The sequence below is a fragment of the Suricata suricatta genome, chromosome 14 (assembly GCF_006229205.1).
Source record: "Suricata suricatta isolate VVHF042 chromosome 14, meerkat_22Aug2017_6uvM2_HiC, whole genome shotgun sequence".
NCBI lineage: Eukaryota > Metazoa > Chordata > Mammalia > Carnivora > Herpestidae > Suricata > Suricata suricatta.
The window spans coordinates 11,505,062-11,521,168 of NC_043713.1; positions in this window are offsets into that span (position 1 = coordinate 11,505,062).

Genomic DNA, 16,107 nt, shown 5'->3' on the forward strand with positions numbered 1-16,107 from the left:
ATACATGCTCAAATTGGTGCCAAATAGATGAGCTGATGCTAAAATAGAGATTGAATTTTAGAAAAGTATGGAAAAGAATGATAAAGGAAATCATGGAAGACCAGGAGTAGATGTCGTGTTAGTCTCAAAGAGAGACACTCAATTATTTCTGAACTGGGTACATACTTAGATGTTATTTTGTTTCTTCATAACAGGACAGTGCCATGGGCTTATTTCTCAGTATACATAGTTGATACAGATGTTCTGCATGCAAAAATACATTGGCATGCTGATTGATAAGTTCATTGATATTATTGGTCTCAGCTTTAACAGAGTCAGCTCAGTAAAGTGTATCTTTACAATAAAACTTGCCAAAAAGGGGCCCTGGGGAAGGAAGGTTGTGTGCTACTCTATTAGCTATTCCTATATAACAAATTATCACAAAATTAGTGGCTCAAAGCAATCCACATTTATTATCTTATATTTTCTGTGGTTCCAGAAGTCTAGGCATGGCTTAGATATGTCTCTAATTTATAATCTCTCATAAGCTGCAGTCAAGATGTTAGCCAGGGCTACAGTCTCATGTCAAGGCTCTGCTGTAGAAGGATTTATTTCCAAGCTCATGTGGCTGTTGGTAGAGTTTGTTTTTCATATTATGTTGAACATATTGGCCTTGTTGTCTCTAAGCCGTCAGCTGCCTTCAGTTACTCATGATGTGGGCCTCTCCAGAGAAAGAGTTCCCGTTACTCTTTCATCAAAGTCAGCAAGGGAGAGAGTTTACAAGAAAGACGTGATTGTCTTACATAGTCTACTGTTTAGAAACAAGTCACAAGTCCCACCCACTGTGACCCTGAGAGATCCCCAATACTTAAAGATGTTTCTGAGGTAGACAGTAGTAAATTACATTATATGATTGTTCTATATTGTGGAGTGAAATGTGTCAACATTGGAGAGATCTTCGAATTCAGTGAACCAATATTTTCCAAATGACCAATGCAGGCCCGGCAGAATTCTGCTTCTGTGTCATCCATCACTCTAGCAGCTAGAGCTTCTGAGGCTTCACATTTTGTAGCTGGGAACAGTATCAAATAGGAATTTGGACACTAATGAAGGATAGGTAAGTAGGGATATTTAGAAAGACACTTTATTGTGCATCTTAGAGTCTTGCTTAGGAAAGTATCATGCAGTTGTGATAAATTATCATACTGACCTCAAATCTATGAGTCAAAGGCTGGATGACAAGATCAACCACTTATGTGATGCAGCAACATTAATTTAGTCATGGGAAATCAGTGGATTCAAAACCTCACCCCATCTCAATTTTCAAAAAGAGAGATATTTTTAATACTGTAATAGCTATAATTATCTGAATGCCCATTAATCAAATATCATGCACAAGCACATTGATTTAATTCTCACACTAACCTATGAGATGAATATTCTTTTTAACATACAATTAACCTGATAATTCAGGAAAATATATGTCTATACCATTGGGATGTGAGATGAATATTTATTTTTTAACAGATGATGGTTAACCCAATTATTTAGGGAAATAACTTTCCATATCATTGGGATGATATATTAATGACTTAGCCTCTGAATTTCTGATGTAATATGGTCAAATAGACCAAATTTCCCCTAGCCTTTACCTAAACTTGTGAAAAATTTGTAAATGTTGCTGATGTCAACCTACTTTCTTTTGAGTGACTCTGAGTATAAATTCCATAACAAATTTTAAGTAATCTATCTTCAGTGAATACAAATTTAAGTTTTCTGTAAGCCTGTATTGTACACAGTATTCATGTGTGTGCTATGCGTGTGAATATTTCCGGGTTGTATAAAAGTGAGCGAGTGAAACAATTTCATGGTTTCTCCCTGTGAGTTCCTTTGTATTACGACACTTAAAGTGTGCTAATCTACCTCTTTCAATCTTTTAGTTCCAATTGAGATATTTTTCAAAATGGGTAATTAGTAACATATTCAAGTTGACAATAATGTTTTAAAAATACAATATAATAATAGATATCCAACTTAATAAATGGTAATAAATGAAATTCTTTACTGTTCCTGGTATTGTGTTGAAACTATAATTCACTTTAAAATATCATGCAATGATCTTTTTAATATATAGGATATTTTAATTGATTTTTACTAACTTCTATTGAGAAATTAATATTGAGAGTTTCCATCAACATTGACCAAAGTGAGATCCAAGACCCTTTGTAGTAAAAAACAAAAAACAAAAAACAAAAACAAAAACAAAAACCAAAAACAAAAAACCTTTTATTTCTTTCCATAGAAATACTTGTGAAGACTGTTCTGGAAGTCATTCCCAGGTACTATATACAGAATACATTTTCTTTTGTGGGGAGGTTTAGTCTGTAATGAAGTACCTTCAATAGTGAAAAACATGGTGAGGAAGGAGTTAATGTAGATTTTAGAGTACATATCTAAAGATTTGAGATAATTTGTAATATCAAACTATGAGCTGTTTCACTGAATTGCTTTATGAAGGATTTAGTACTGAATTTAGCAAATACAGAGCTGAGGGGGGTGGAAATCCCAAATTAAATATCTCAAACGTGCCATGCAAATCTGGGAATTAACTCACCATTTATGAAGCCACAGTAGTAATTGGCTGAAGAGATGTTCTTTTGTTCTAAAATATAATAAAAGACAATTTTTTCCTTATTTTAATCAATTTGGGTAAATGACTAACAATATTATAAATCCGAAAGCATAGTTCGTTTGAGAGAAACACCATATTGTCTCTAAATTATAATCTTCCCCAATGCTTAAACTGTCACTACTGCATTCATTTGATATTTCCCTGCCATATTGGAAGAATATGAGAGTAGTATATGATGAATGCAGGAATCACCCTGCAAAACATAAAAGATTTCTTGATCACTGCAGTGGTCCTTTACTGTTAGTTTTAGACTTGGCAGGCACTCAAGGTCTTGGTAGAAGCTAGAATTACTCCTCACATATTTTCCTACTTTATTCATCAAAAAGAAAAATTGTGCTTATATTCATCTAGGTTTATGCACATTTTAGGAACTTTTTTGTGACCCACTTGGTAACCGAGAATAGTATTGTAGATTCATTCCATTAATACTGTAGGGAACTTAACACTATTTTGAGATGCAACATAAGGTAAAAACCTTGGGCTCCAGTGTGGGAGAAAAAATATTTTCTTTAAATTTCATATCTGCTACACATGGTTACATTATTTAAGCATTCTGAATTCAAGTTCCCTTATTTTTGTAATGGGCACTACTGACCAGTTGTCATCAAGTTATTATGAAAATCACTTGGCAGAAATATATGATTAATGATGTTAATGATTTGTGACATTTTCAAAATATTACTAAAGAAAAAATCTTTTACATTTGCATGTGTGCTGTCTTATCAATTAGTCAATAGAGATTATTTTAAATAGCCATTCAACAATTACTAGTAATTAGGAAGAAGTTAAATAATGCACTTCAATATTTGGAATGAATAACATAAGTGTAACATGATAATATTATTAGAACAATTATTTATTTAATATTCATTAGACAATGTTTCTTTGTGAAATTTTATACAGGGCTTATAAAGTGAAAATAATCTATTTGGTTTCACTTGGCCATTTGTAGAAAGCAAAGCAACCAGGAAAGAATTCTCACCATGAAATCAAATAAGCCATGTCTTCATTCTGCTTCTAGTAGAAATCAATCGCTATGTACTTAGGAAGACTTCTTTATCTTTTTCAACCTTAGTTTAAGTTAGTTGGACCATATATAAAATGAAGCTATTGGTGCCTTAGCATTCTTGTAAGGATTAACACAAAGTTTAAGAAAGTACCTAAAACAAAACCTTGGTTCCTAACAGTTACTAAACAAATATTATTTCTCCATTCTTCATTCTAGTGGAAACAAGACAAATTTATATTTATCCTGTCTATATGTAATTTTCATGCCTGAGGCTTTTTGTCCTTATTTTGATTAATATTTTACGGAAAGATTCTTGAAGAAAATATAAATCACATACCCATAACATTTATCAGACCAATGAAGCCCAAAATTCTTGTTTAATGAATGTATACAGATTCTATTAGATAGCAGTTTTCCATTTTATTTCTAAAGCACATCTCAAATACTAGATCATTATACAACACATTTCTAAATATTAAAAATTCAAAACAATAATACATAAATAAATGCAATTACAAGATAAACATAACTAAAATCTTGCCTTATATATAAAAGCAGTCATGATTATTATCAATTACTCACTTTTTCTGAGTATGTGAGTAAATCTATTTTCTACTTTGGTTACACTCTTAGATCTTGACAATGCACAATTCATCTATGTTCTGGTGATGATGCTCTTTCTTAGAGGTGTCTTAATGTCATTTATTCACAGAAGGCCGTACAACATTATAGGTTACAACTGTGCCATTTTCTTTTAAAGATCCTGCCTTACTAATATTTATACTCTACTCTTAAAAAACTAAATTTTACATACCAGTGGAATTTCCATGAATCATTTGAAGAAAGTGTAAGGCATTCACTCAGTGTGCTAAAATGGAAAACCACAAATTAAGAACATAAAGATTTTGGGGCACCTGGGTGGCTCAGTTGGTTAAGCTTCCGACTTCGGCTCAGGTCAGCTCTCGCGTTTGTGGGTTTGAGCCCCGCGTCAGGCTCTGTGCTGACAGCTAGCTCAGAGCCTGGAGCCTGCATCTGGTTCTGTGTCTCCTTCTCTCTCTGCCCCTCCCCCTCTCATGCTCTGTCTCTTCTCTATCAAAAATAAATTAAAAACATAAAAAAATTTAAAAAAAAGAACATAAAGATTTCATTACTTATCATATGTTATTTACAATTATGACAATATGGTCGCACATTTTAATTTTTATTCAATGAACATTTAAGGAGTAACTACCATGTGTGATTTGTTGTGTTGATTTATTTACAGTAAAAAAACCAATGGGTATGATCCTCTTCATTATGATGAAGAGAATGAATAAAGGAGGCAGACATTACACACAAATAAATACATAAAATATCAATGCAAGTTGTAGCAAGTTCTATGAAGAATAGATTATTTTGAAAGAAGAGTAGAAGAAAACAATTGAATTAACGAGTTTAAGGATACTCCCTCTGAGAAAGTGACATTGAACTTTGAACATCACTTCCCTGAGCCTACTAGAGGATCCAATTGACCAGAGCAGAGTGACCAGTGAGTATGAAGTGTGGGGATAATGGTGGAGATAGGTGTGAATATGAGATGAGATCATGCAAATACTGTTGAGGAATTAAACTTTTATCCCAAGGGTAATGGGAAAGTTAAAGTTTTTAAGCAGGTGAGTGATATTTATCAATTTAAAGCTTATTCATAACAAATGTATCTCTCACATAATAAGATGGATACATTTCATTCAATTTGAAATAAAGAGGCTTTCTGAAAGTCTATATTCATTTTTAACTGATAATTCTGCATAAAACCAGACATTTTCCTAAGAAGAGTTCATACAGTAACTCTGTCTACTTGGCACCAGCAATCTTAATAACTGCAAAATATGTTTTTTTCTCCCTTGCATTCAAAATTTTTGAAATTTTCTGATTCTTTGTGCTTGGTCTTTGTAAAACAAAGCAAATATTGCATTCATACTCATAATTCAAAATTTGCAATACATGAAGCATATTTTGTTTTTCATCTCACAATATTTGACATCTTCTATTTGCAAATACTCACTCTGGAAAGTGACTCTACTCCAGCAAAAAATCCTCCCACCTCAAAATAAAAGGAGTGATATCTCATTTGAAGTTATAAACGTATAACTAAAATTATATGTATTAAATTTACTCAAAATCAATAAGAAGCATTTGAATACACCTTGTCAGAAGCTAATTATATCAAAAAGTACAAATGGGGCAAATATTTTTGGCACTATAACTGATACATGTTTTGCTTAATTAATAATTGCATTAGCCAATTGAATTCACAATTAGCATACTTCTTAAAAATGTCTATCTATTTTTGCTCCATTGTGTAGATTTCAATGTATATAAAATATGACCACCATTGGAGGAATAATCTAGAAGTAAAGATAAATTTTTTTAATAATTCAAACATTTCTGGAATCTGGTTTATATATGTTCAACTCAATTGCCTTCCTAAGAAGAGAACACCCCTTACTGTTACAATTTCCCTACACAAAGATGAGTTACTATCTGAACTAAAAATTAATTTGCACTTCAAGGAATATAAGTGAAGAGTTACCTATCTGCCAGGTAAGAAATTGCTTTAAAATAGAATAAAAGTGTTAGCTTTCCTTAAAATTGAATTTACACCTTGCTTCAGTGGGGTAGAGGATAGGTAATGAGTTCACTCTATTATGTGTGATTTATGGTGTCTGCACAATTTTTCTATACTTTCCCAAAAGATTCCATCTCCTATTTTCATGGAAATAGAGACAGACACCTATAGGCAGAGTCAAATTCAGGGCAAAAATAGCTACTATTCAGGAGGCCAAAGGCAATTCACTCACTTTATTTGTTCAGTACTAGATGTTTCTCAACCGATTGCCAATAAGTGAAACAATTAGAGAGCAATCTTTAAGTACTACAGTGCAGGTGCCACTAAAAGGTCATAATTTATTGCTCTTATAATCTGCTGCTGAGTTTGAACTGGCATGTTGGTCCAAAGCAGTCTACTGCCCCTCTTCTGTAATTTTACTTTTCCTTATGGTTTTGAAGTGGGACTTAATTATGTGCTGGATTAAAGCAAAAAAATGTCCATCTAATTCAGTAGTTTGTATGCAGATCACCAGCTGTACAGCACCGAATATACCGTACTGTTCTAAAAGCAGTAAATATGAATTGTGGAGGCATTGGGTTCATTAGGGTGGTGAGCAGAGTAAGTAATGGAGTTACCGGAGAAGTCATTGGATGATAATTAGAATACTTAGTCTACAAACCAGGCAGTACTCTGTATCCTTTCATTCTGTTGTCAGGGAATTTCTAAGATTATACTCACCTTGATGTATCTGAGGGTGTACTCACTTATTTAATCAAGATATATTTGCGCCTACTCTATGTTTTTTGACACTATTAACAAGAAATAGTGACAATTTGTTTAAAATTTCAATTTAGTGTTTAGTGCAACAGAAGAGTTAAAAATAAAGATCTAAATATTGTTACTTTTTTATTATGTCATATTGGGACTTTGGAAGGAAAGAAGAAAGGGAAAAATGTATTCATCATCATCATGTTATAAAATAAAGAATATTTTAACAAGAGCAAAAAATATTTAAGAAGACTTGAGATGAATGATGGTGAATTATATCTCTGAATATGACTTTATGGAAACCTCATTAGTTCACCTTTATTTTTGCATTTATCTTTAAAACAGTTTTTGACATAGTTTCTTATCAGTATTTAGACCTATGTTTGCAAAACACTGGTTAAGTACACAGACAGAAAATGGTGACATACAGTATATGTGAGAGGGTGGTTTGGGATCACACTGGACAAATGATAACATGGTCCAGGAAGTGAAAGATTTTCAGCAGAAAGTGACAGAAGCTTTGACTTGAAGTTTGAGCACGAGTCAAACTAAGATGGTAGCTCGTATCTTCTAAAATGTATATAAAGAGTAATATGCACACAAAGAGACACACACAGCTCAGATGTATTTGGGGAACTGTAAATAGTTCTATATAAGTATGGCACAGGTAGCATGTCTGGGATAGTTGAGAGATATAGGTAATTTGGTGATAAGAATGGCAACTCATAGTGCTGAAGGTCTACAATAATATGGAGATTTTACATTAAAAGTTGTGGGCAGTCAGTTAAGGATTTTAAATAAGGGGAAATTATATCAAGGAGTGTGTGATCCAGAAGACAAGTATATGGAAGGGAGAGCTTATAATTCTGCTATACTCTTTCAAGGACAGAATTTAAGACATGGATGAGAAACACAGGGGATTGTATAAACACACTATATGGTAACTCCTAAAGGATGGAAGATGAGAGTCCGCGCCAAATGATGTAGACATACAAGAGCTGCCATGGCACATCGTGAACAATAAGGTTCAAGTTTGAGAGAAGTGGGCTGGTAAAGCAAATATAGAACAGAAAGCCAAAGACACCAAATATTCACCGAAGACATAAGGAATGTGCTGCCAAAAGGATAATTTTGTGGAGCACCTGGGTAGCTCAGCAGGTTAAGTGCTGACCTCCTGATTTCAGCTCAGGTCATGATCTCACGGATCTCAGGGTCCATGAGATTGAGCCCCACATTGGGCTCATGTCGACAGCACAAAGCCTGCTTGGAATTCTTTCTCTCCCTCTCTCTCTGCCCCTGCCCCTTCTCTTTCTCTCTCTCAAAAATAAATAAATAAACTTAAAAAAAAAAAGGAGAGTTCAATTCTGTTAGCTAGAACTGATTATGTGGAATGTTATTTATATCTGATAGCAACAGGGATGACAGGTTCCCCAATCACTAGAGGTCAGGTGTGACACTTGAACATCAGAATCTCCTTAGACACAATTACCTAACGTGTGGTAACATAAGACGTTGCCAGGGGTTTTTGACCCATAAACTATTGTGGACATAGTATAGACATAGACATAGTGGACATTGTGGACATAGTCTAGACCCATTGACAATAGGACATAGTATATAAATCAATTAATCACAAGCATAAAGGAGCCCATTGATAATAATATAAGGGTACAGGATTTTAACACCCCACTTACAGCAATTGACAAATCATCTAAGCAGAAATCAACACGGAGTCAATGGCTTTGAATGACACACGGGACCAGATGGACTTAGATAGATTCAGAACATTTCATCTCAAAGCAGCAGAATACACATGGAACATTCTCCAGAATAGATCACATACTGGGTCACAAGTCAGCCCTCAACAAGTACAAAAAGATTGAGATCGTACCATGCATAGTTTTGGATCAAAAAGCTATATAACATGAAGTCAACCACAAGAAAAAATTTGGGAAGCCCTCAAATATATGGTGGTTAAAGGACATCTTCCTGGGGGCGCCTGGGTGGCTCAATTGGTTAAGAATCTGACTTCAGCTCAGGACATGATCTCATGTTTGTGGGTTCAAGCTCTGCATCAAACTCTGCACTGACAGCTAAGAGTCTGGAATCTGCTTCAGATTCTGTGCCTCCCTCTCTCTATGTCCCTCCCTTACTCACACTCTGTCTCACTCTGTCTCTCTCTCTTTCTCTCTCTCAAAAATAAACATTAAAAAAATGAAAAAAGAACATTTTACTAAAGAATGAATGATTTAACCAGGAAATTAAAGAAAAAATTAAAAATACATGGCAGCAAATGAAAATGAAAATACAACAGTCCAAAACCTTTGAGATGCAGCATAGGCAGTCCTAAGAGGGAAGTAAATTTCAGTTCAGGCCAATCTCAAGTAGCAAAAAAGGTCCCAAATACCAGCCTAACTGTACACCTAATGGAGCTAGAAAAAGACCACCAGATAATGCCTACAGCCAGCAGGATGAAAAGGAATAACAAAGATTAGAATAGAAATAAATGATATAGAAATAAACAAAAAACAGTAGAAAAGGTCAGCAAAACTAAGAGCTGGTTCTTTGAAAGAATTAACAAAAAATGATAAACCCCTAGCCAGACTTACCAAAAGGAAAGTGATAAAGCCTTAAACAGCCTCAACTCATCCAGTGGGGAGATTTGAAGAGGAGTTAATACTTCAGAGACAGCCTCATTTCAAGTGAGAGGTCCAGAGTTTTAGACTCTAGACTGGAAGACTCTTTTAAGCTCAGTCAATCCCAAAAGGGGTTAAAGCTGAGATACTTCTGCCTATATCATGGCCAGAAAACACATTTTCATTCTTGAGATGACATGTGAGCAGCACATTACAACATCCCTCATGGTTCATCCCTGGTGCTGCTCAGGACACATTTTGTATAAGTTCTGGGAGCAGAGTCTCTGGTCTCTGGATATGGTGAACTTTTGTTTCTGGAGGAGATGTTAAAAAAGTTAGTGGGAATAAGTAATGTTCTTACGGCTACCCTGGTCTGGGGCACATAATTGATATTCATCATCTTCCTCCCTCTCTTATCAATTCTAGAAACTCTCCATCCATAACTGCCACTTCTGCTGATTCTATTTGCTTACCTGGAGATGTGACCCATATTCTCATTCTTGAGACATCTGGGTCCTTGGGCATCATGTCTTTCTCAGGTCAGAGAAGCCTTCTCTTTATTATCAAAATTGGGCAAAGAACTGATAGTCACTGGGTACCCAAGTGAATTCCATTTTGCAAAATATTCTTCCCTTACCCATAGTTTAATGAAATCTCTATTTCCTTCTGGATGAAGACTGGAGTCAGTTACCCATTAACAGCCAATATAGTGACCCTTTCTTTTTACCTGCTGATTCCTTGCCACCAAGATCCTGAAGTGCTTAGGGAGCAGTGGCAGTTAACATTTCAATAAGAGTCTTACTGTGTTCCATAAAAGAAGCATTTTGTTTTTAGAAATGATCACATTTTCCCACAGAGCACAAATCTGGGGTGAGGAGAAGCAGGAATTCTCTATGCATTTCACTCCAAGTGATGGTAAACTAGGCGTCTCCTACTTCTATCCCTGGTTCCCAGTTCCAAGATGAAGTTTGATCCTTTTCAATGTTTCTTAGACCCCTTGAATATCCTTGTTTCTTCAGTGTACAGTTTATTTAAAAAAATGTCCAAAGATCTGTCTGAGGAAGATCAGGGTAAGTCTTTACGATATACATTTGATGTAGTGCTGTAGGTTCCTCTTCCTGGACCTAGTTTCTCCTTCAGGCAGAAGTTCTTATTCTGAAAACTGGATCAGGTCTAGAAATTGAGAAAGGGAGTGCAAGTGTTCTATCGGGTCAACAGCTCTCATCTAGCTGACCATCCACCCTCAGCTTCTTCTGTTTGTACAGATGGAATAGTAATCATTTGGCTGCCCACCTACATTTCCCCAAAAGATACTAATATTTACAACTGTTAGATCTTCTCAGTGGATATAATACCCTTCTTCATCTCTTTGGAGAACAGTATGGAGGTTCCTCAAAAAATTAAAAATAGAACTTCTCTAAGATTCAGCAATTTCACTATTAGGTATTTACCCACAGGATACAGGAATACTGATTCAAAGGTGCACGTGCAGCCCTATGTTTAAGGCAGCATTATCAGTAATAGGCAAAATACAGAAAGAGCCCAAATGTCCATTGACTGATGAATGGTTAAAGATGTGGAATATATAATGTAATATTACTCAACCATCAAAAAAATTAAATCTTGCCATTTGCAATGAAGTGGATGGAGCTAGAAGTATTATGCTAAGCAAAATAAGTGAATCAGAGAAAGACAAATACCATAGGACTTCACTCATATGTGGAATTTAAAAAATGAAACTGATGAACATATGAGAAGGGAACAAGGAAAAAGAAGAGAGGGGAGAAAAACCACAAGAGACTCTTGATGGAGAACAAATGATGGGTTGACAGAGGGAGGTGAGTGAGAGACGGTCTTGATGGGCGATGGATACTAAAGAGGGCACTTGTGATGAGCACTGAGTGTTAAGTGATGGAACAATGAATTCTACTCCTGAAGTCAATATTGCACCATATGTTAACTAAAATTTAAATTAAAAAAATAAAGATGAAAAAAAATCAATTAAAAAAAGGGTTCATCACAGTTTGGGATTTCTCTCTACCCAGTCTTTCTTTACCTCTTCCCTTCCCTTCCAGCCACATTTTCATCTAAGCTTTTGCTTTCTAGGAAATCTAATTTGAAACAGCACAAGGAAGTAAAAGAACCATATGGGGGGGGGGGAGCGGCTAGGTGACTAAGTCAGTTAAGCGTCCGGCTTCGGCTCAGGTCATGATCTCACAGTTCATGGGTCTGAGCCCTGCATCAGGCTCTGTGCTGACAGCTAAGAGCCTGGAGCCTGCTTCAGATTCTGTATCTCCCTCTCTCTGTCTGACCCTCTCCTGTTGGCGCTCTCTTTCTCTGTCTCTCAAAAATAAATAAAAAACATTAAAAAAAAAAAGAACCATATGGGGAGAGGGGCTATTGTACAGCATGTTCAAGGAAAGATACAACCTGGTTTTGGTGAAAGCAAAACTTAAACATGCTTAATTCAAACATAAAATGACTGAATTCTCTAGAATACTAGAGAAAATCTATGTTCTTCTTAAAATAGATTTTACTGGCTTTGGAAAGAAAAATCTAAGGATTATACCAAACTTAAACACCTTGAAATAATCATAGAAAAAAACTCTGTAAATTGAATAAAAGTCAGATAAAAAATAGAAATAATAATTAAATTCAAATAAAAAAGAAAACTCAAATAGAAACATTCCCTCATATCAAAGAGAGACACCTTCAGTTTATCTGGGGATGTTTCTGACAATTAAATAAAATAATATAAAATAAAATAAATATGTAAATAAAGATGATTGGTTTGACAAATTCTTAGGAGTTTGTTTTGGTATTCTTGTTACAAGAGAAAAAAAATGGAAAGGCTAAAATGAGTCTATGCCTGACTCTCTTACACTAATTATCAACTAAGGAAGGACAACCTTTTATTATATGTGTTTTGTTTTTGGTTTGGGTTTTGGGTTTTTTTGGTGGGGAGGAGTAGAATACATTGACATGTTCCCTTCGATAGACATTGGAGAGTAGAGTTTCTAAAAAAAGCAATTAAGCACACAGATTTGGAGCTCAAGAACAAAGTGTGGCCTTGAAGGGAAATTCAGTTTTATGGCAAAGATTATGAATTTGGTTCCTGAAACCATCTCCTGGTACCAGCATTCTGTAATGCAATTTATGCAACCTCTCTGTGGTTCCGACTCCTCATGTTTAATATGGATTAAATATAAATATAAATATACATAATAATAATGATCACCTCATGGTGTTAGACATTTAAATGATTTAAAAGACATAAAGCACTTGGGGGCCCCTGGGTGGCTCAGGTGGTTAAGCACCCAACTCTCGGTTTCAGCTCAGGTCATGTTTTCATGGTTCATGAATTCAAGCCCTACATGGGCTCCATGCTGATGGTGTGGAGCCTGCTTGGGATTCTTCCTTCTTTTCTGTCTGTCCCTTCCCTGTTAATTCTTTAGCTCTCAAAATAAATAAACCAAACCAAACCAAACAAAAAACAAAACATAAAACACTTAAAACAGAACCGAGCTTCTAGTAAGTTTGGTATACATATTAACTATTACTAGTATCAGTGATATAAATACTTGAATTATCAGAATACAAAGAGCTTTTTATCATTAAAGGTACTGGTAATAATAAGGTACAGTGAAAAGAAAATAATTCTAGGTATGAAGACTTTAATACATTTATGAAATACTTGGTATTTTCAAGAGGGACTGCAAAAAAATGGCAAATGAAATGCAAAGATAAAAACATGTTTAAAGAAAAGGCAAATATTCAAGTCTCAAAAGCCTCAGGTCCTCATGAAGGTAAGTGCTGAAATGCATTTATAGAATTGAGAAGCTACATGTATTCTTAGTCTTAGAACTATACATAATCTTCCTTAGGAATTTGGATCACTTTTAGTAATATCACAGAGCAGGATATTCTTCAGACAGCTGAGTCTCTGAATTATGCTTCATCCCCAAATCACACTCATATTCACATTCCTCAAAACAGTGCATGAAGATTAGTAGAAAATGGCAAATTCAAGTATAAAGGATATCTCCTGGAGATATGAAGGAATTATGTTAACCACTTTTCAATTTTAAAAGAAAGGAATTCACCTCCAAAGATAAAACTGTTTTCTTTAATCCAATTGCAAGATATTAAAAATCATTTACTAGCTGTCTTTGTGAAAGGTCAGTACTTAAGGCTCCAGAAACAGTACCTACACACATTTTAGATAATAAAGTATAGTGATTATATTGTGTTGGTAAAATGCATGTATATATCTACTGCTTTCTTCTCTCCAAAAGTCTACTTTAAAGTAAAAGTGCTGTATCAAAATTATAAATATAATTACATGAAAATTTCCTGTAAAAGGATCAATTATCTCCTGTGAATAAACTGTGTGAAATCTCTTTAAAGATATCCTCATTAATTGGGAATTTCTAATTTAAGATAAAAAGAACATTTTTTAAACTTTTATTTAAATTCCAGTTAGTTAACATACAGTGTAATATTAATTTCAGGTGTTGACTACAGTAATTCAGAGTTTCCCTACAACATCCAGTACTCATCACAAGTGTCCTCCTTACCTCCCATGACCTTTTTAATCCATTCCCCCATTCCCCTCCCTTCTGCTAACCATCAGTTCTCTATACTTAAGAGTCTGATTCTTGGTTCTACTCTGTGTCTATTTTGTTGTCCCCCTTTGCTCATTTCTTTTGTTTTTTTAAATTCCACATATTAGTGAAATCATATAGTATTTGTCTTTCTCTGGCTTACTTTGCTTAGTATAAGACAGTCTACCTAGATCCATGTCATTGCAAATGTTGTGGTTGTTCCAGAGGTGGTCACTTTTTTTTTTTTATAGTTTATTGTCAAGTTGGTTTCCATATAACACCCAGTACTCTTCCCCACAAGTGCCCTCCTCCATGCCCATCACCCCACTTTCCCTTTCACCCTCAGTTCATTTTCAGTATTCAAGAGTCTCTCATGATTTGCCTCCCTCCCTCTTCCTGACTCTTTTTTCCCCTTCCCCTTCCCATGGTCCTCTGTTAGGTTTCTCCTGTTAGACCTATGAATGAAAACATATGGTATCTGTCCTTCTCTGCCTGACTTATTTCGCTTAGCATGACACCCTTGAGGTCCATCCACTTTGCTACAAATGGCCAGATTTCATTCTTTCTCATTGCCACGTAGTATTCCATTGTGTATATATACCACATCTTCTTGATCCATTTGTCAGTTGATGGACATTTAGGTTCTTTCCATGATTTGGCTATCATTGAATGTGCCGCTATGAACATTGGGGTACATGTGCCCCTATGCATCAGCACTTCTGTATCCCTTGGGTAAATCCCAAGTGGCACTGCTGGGTCATAGAGGAGTTCTGCTGATAGTTTTTTGAGGAACCTCCACACTGTTTTCCAGAGCAGCTGTACTAGTTTACATTCCCACATCTTTATCCATTCATTAGATGATAGACACTTGGGCTCTTTCCATAATTTGGCGATTGTCCCATAATGTTACTATGAATATTAAGGTGCATCTATCTCTTTGAATTAACATTTTTATATTCTTTGGATAAATACCTAGTAGTGCAATTGCTAGATTGTAGGGTAGTTCTATTTTAACTGTCTGAGGAACCTCCATACTCTTTTCCACAGTGGCTGCACCATTTTGCATTCCCATCAACAGTGCAAAAGGGTTCCCCTTTGTCTACATCCTCCTAAATACCTGTTATTTCTTATGTTGTTGATTTTAGCCCTTCTGAAAGATGTGAGATGGTATCTTATTGTAGTTTTGATTTGTAGTTCTGGGATGATCAGTGATGTTGAGCATCTTTTCATCAATAAAAAACCCCTAGCTAATGTCACCCTCAATAGGGAAAAACTGAAAACTTTTCCTATGATCAAGAACAAGATAGGAATGTTCATTCCTGCCACTGTTATGTAATACAGTGTTGGAAGTCCTAGCCACAGCAATCAGACAACAAAAAGAAATAAAAGGCATCCAAATCGTCAAGGAAGAAGAAAAACTTTCATTATTTGCACATCAGATACTCTATGTAGAAAATCTGAAAGATGCCACTAAAAATTGCTAGAACTGATACATGAATTCCTCAAAGTTCCCAAGATACAAATCATCATACAGAAATCTATTGCATTTCTATGCACCAATAATGAAGGAGCAGAAAGAGAAATTGAGAAAATAATCACACAGCACCTGGGTGGCTTAGTCAGTTAAGTGTCTGACTTTGGCTCAGGTCATAATCTCAGAACTCCTTGAGTTTGAGCCCTATGTGGGGCTCTGTTCTGACAGCTCAGAGGGTCTAGATTCTGTGACTCCCTCCCTCTCTGCCCCTTCCCACCTGACACTCTGTCTCTCTCTCAAAAATAAACATTAAAAAATAATTTTTAAAAAGAAAATCCCGGGCGCCTTGGTGGCT